Genomic DNA, 4425 nt, shown 5'->3' with positions numbered 1-4425 from the left:
GGGGCGCCCCCTCAGGTAACCGGCCGCGGCCCCTTTCCCTCCGAGCTGGACCCCCTGCAGCCCGTCTGTAAGCTGGGCACGGCCGGCTCCGCGCGCCCATTTCACAGACGAGAACACTGAGGCCCGCCTGCTGAGCCCGGGATCCAGCCCGATCTCCCGGCTCCTGGTCCGCAGGCCTTGCAGCATCTGCTCGGAGCAGGTCCCCAGTTCCAAGCCGCGCGAGAGACTGGGGAAGGTAGTTCCGAGGAGGAGAAAGACCCGGCCTAATGCCAATCTTTCGTGATATACTAGCATTCGTTGAGTGCTTACCCCTAACTAGGCGTTGTGCTAGCTAACTCGTTGCGTGAATTATCTCAACGTCATGTTGTGACCATTATTCAGATGAGAACTCTGAGGCGCCGACAGGCCCGGTAACTTGAAGGTCACACAGCTTGTCCTGGCGGACACAGGTTTTCTACACGTCGATGTTGGTGCTTTTTTAAGTTGCAAAATTATTGGTTCCTTTTTGTGACTATTTTGCACAATGATTCTATCAGGAGGTTCCCTGCTTGGCTTGTTTTGTTTTTCCTTCCTGGGGTGGCTGCGTTGGGCCCTAACCTGTGCCCTAACTCAAGCAGGGCTCTCACCTGGTTCCCTCTGGGAGGTGTGTGCGCAGGAGGACTGGCCTGGTCCTCCCGATCTGCCTGCCTGGTGGAGGAGAGACGCACTACCTGTGCTTTGGCATCACTGCTTCCCTTTTCTTCTGCTACTTAGCTGCGGGGGGGGGTTGGGGGGGGGAGTATATGGAAGATTCTTTATAGATGTGGAGGGGGGAGTATATGGTAGATTCTTTATAGATGTTGCCATTGTGAATGAGTTTTATTTTTCTTTCCTAAATATAAATAATCTTTGCACCCAGCCAACTTGCTGAATTTTCTTGTTAATCCTAACAGTCTTTTAGTTGCTTAATTGAAATTTTTAGCTAGGCTTTTATTTTGTCTGCAGAGAATGACTTTTGAATCTCTTTTATTTGTATACATTTTATTTATTATTGTATTAGTGAGGCCTTGAGACTAGTCTATATATATATAAAAGGCAAAGTGGCTAGCCGACCAGTAGCTATGATGCACAATGACCACCAGGGGACAGACCCTCCGACCAGTAGCTATGATGCACAATGACCACCAGGGGACAGACCCTCCGACCAGTAGCTATGATGCACAATGACCACCAGGGGACAGACCCTCCGACCAGTAGCTATCATGCACAATGACCACCAGGGGACAGACCCTCCGACCAGTAGCTATCATGCACACTGATCACCAGGGGACAGACCCTCCGACCAGTAGCTATGATGCACACTGATCACCAGGGGACAGACCCTCCGACCAGTAGCTATGATGCCAACGCAGGAGCTGCCGAGCATCAGCAACTTTGCAGTGTCCCCTCACACTCCCCGACCTTTTGGGGGATGTCTGACTGCCGGTTTCAGCCAGATATCCGCAGGCCAGGCTGAGGGACCCCACCTGCCTGAGGGACCCTGCTCACTCCACAGACGCCCTTTGAGCCCTGGCACCACCCCAGGTGCGGCCGGCCAGGGAGGAACCATGGGAGGAACCACGGGAGGTTGGCTCCAGGGCATGTCTGGCCCATCTCGCCCAGTCCTGCCCCCGCCCCCGCCCCCCCCCTTCTAATTAATTTCCTTTCAATATACACAAATCCGTGCACATTTTCTGGCAGCCTGACGGCACTGGCCTGGCAGTCTGGCTTTTCCTTTACCCACTGACTGTTGCATACATTTTTCTTCCCCTGTGAATTGCTACAGCTCCAGAGCCCCGTCTCACTCTCAGCTGATGCTGACCTTGCCTCGTGCTTCGCTGGGGAAATAGAAGCCTCCAGACTCATTCCCCTTATCTTCCCGTCAAAAGCCACTCCTCTGAGGGCTCTTGGTCATACTCTTCTCCTACGTTCCCAGGAGCTTTCTGTTAACCTCTCCACCTGCACTTAGCATTAAATCCAAACTCCGTACACTGGCATTCTGCAAATGTGCCCCGCTATTTCTGATCTAAAGATGAAGGGCAGCCCGGCAGGTGTGGCTCAGTGGTTGAGCATTGGCCCATGAGCCGGGAGGTCACAGTTGGATTCTGGGTGATGCAACCAATCGATGTGTTTCTTTCACACGGATATTTCTCTCTGTCTTTTCCTCTCTCATCCACTCTCCCTAAAAAATCAATGGAAACACATCCCCGGTATTGATGTTTCTATCTCTCCCTCTCCCTCTCTGGAATCAATTTAAATATATATATATATAGTTGTTTTTTTTAAGGTCTTACCCTTCCCCGGGTGAGGATTAACAAAACAAAACAAAAAGTCTCCATGTCTTTTGTCGACGAACTCCGATTCCTCTGGTATTGGTTTGTTGCGTGTGGCTCTCTCCTCTCTTGGTGTTGGCCTTCTTGGATTGTTTGGTGACCTTTCGTTGTGTTCTGTGGCTGCTGTGTCTGTCTGTCAAAGGCTGCCTCCAGGGAGCAGATTGCTGACTGCTGGTGAGGAAGGAGGCCGATGCCAGTAGCTTGCCTCCTGGGTACGTGCCTCCCTCTTTCTCCTAAATGTCACCTGTCCCCTAGACACTGCTCTGCTGTTCTGGCCCACATTCCCCACCCAGGGATAGAGTTGTGTGGCATAAGGTATCTCTGGATTGCCTCCCCGACCCCATTTGCTCTTGCAGCTTTTCTAAACCTTTGTAATGACTTCACTGTGTCAAATCCCTTCTATTGAACTGCTTGGTACGGAGTCTCTTTTCTTGGCTGCACCTTGAGTGACATTTGTGAAACTGAGTTTATCCTTCAGAATGTTTTTGTGGGTTATTTTGTCTTCTTCATTCCGCTTATCAGAGGTTCGTTTCTTTTTATTGGTCCTTGATTTCATTTATGGAGCAGCAATACTATTTTTTTGTTTTACTCTCTTTGATTTATTGTATTGTCTTGAATATTTCTTTGATTCTACCTCTTCGGGCTTATTTTATTCTCTTCCTAACCCCTGAGTTGAGCGCTCTGGTCAGCTATCTTTAAATGCCCTTGTTTTCTAATAAGTAGATCTTGAGGCTATACATCTTCCTCGAGTACTGTTTGGCTGTATCTCATAAGTTTTGATATGTAAATTTTATTTTTATTCATTTCTAAATAACTCATTTTGATTAAGTTTCCTCTTCAACACAAGAGTTTAAAAAAAAATTAGGTTTTGTATTCCTGTGTTTTTAATTTCTGATCAGAGAGTTTGACTTTTTTGATTTCTACTCTGGGGAATGTTGCTTTTAGGATTGCTTTTTCTTGCTGTTGGAACTAAGCTGTGAGCCACACACTCTGACTCCTAGCCCAGCGGCCTGGCGTCGGTACTGAATTATGCCACTTCTGAGGGCCCACTCTGGCCACTAATGAGCTCCGGCCGCATGTCTTCACTTCTCTGGGCCTAAGGATAACCAAGGCAGAGAACTGCACCGGATACGCTCTCCGATTCCTTCCAGCTCCCCCCAAAAGACCTAAAAACAAAATAGCTGGGTTTCCAATCGAGGTGGGAGAGTCAGAAGAGAGGCACAGAGTACTGTGGGACCCAGAGGAGGGAGGTGGCCCACCAGCTTAGAAAGGGTTGGAAGTCAAAAAAGGCTGCTGCGAGAATTGGCATTTAAGATAATACCCTGAAAGGGGCATTCATTCGTTTAACAGGTATTTATTTAGCACTTCCCTGCTGCTTTCCAGTTACTGAAGATAGCTGTCATGAATAAAATAGACCAAGCCCCTGCTTTTGTGGGTTATTTTATGACCTAGCAATTTTTTAAATATATTTTTATTGATTTCAGAGAGGAAGAGAGACATCAATGATGAGAGAGAATCATTGATCGGTTGCCTCCTGCACACCCTCCACTGGAGATCGAGCCCACAACCCGGGCATGTGCCCTGACCAGGAATCATCCTGGTTCATAGGTCAATGATCCACCACGGAGCCACACTGGCTGGACACCGTCTTTCAAATACACAGTTTGACAGGCAACCTTCGAGGTAGCACCTGTTTTCTACTGCACCTCACCCCACGCATAACTCAACCCTTTTTTTTTTTAATTGATTTCACTGAGGAGGGGGGACTTCTATTTGTTGTTTTGCTATGTATGCATTCATTGGTTGATTCTTGTATGTGCGCTGACTGGGATTGAACTCACAACCTTGGTGACTCAGGACAAAGCTCTAACCAACTGAGCCACCCAACCAGGGCTGACTCAACTCTTTTGCTTAGGCACTCCCTCCCGTCTACCTGGTCGCCCATCTGGTCGTCCTTCTGGTCGCCCACCTGGTCGCCCATCCGGCCGCCCACCTGGTCACCCACCTGGTCGCCGGAGACATCTGATTCTGAAGGAGATCCGAAATCTTCAGAAGAGCACACACGTTACTCAGG

Source organism: Myotis davidii, unplaced genomic scaffold (genome assembly GCF_000327345.1).
Source record: "Myotis davidii unplaced genomic scaffold, ASM32734v1 scaffold238, whole genome shotgun sequence".
NCBI lineage: Eukaryota > Metazoa > Chordata > Mammalia > Chiroptera > Vespertilionidae > Myotis > Myotis davidii.
Note: the sequence above shows the minus strand (reverse complement) of the source record.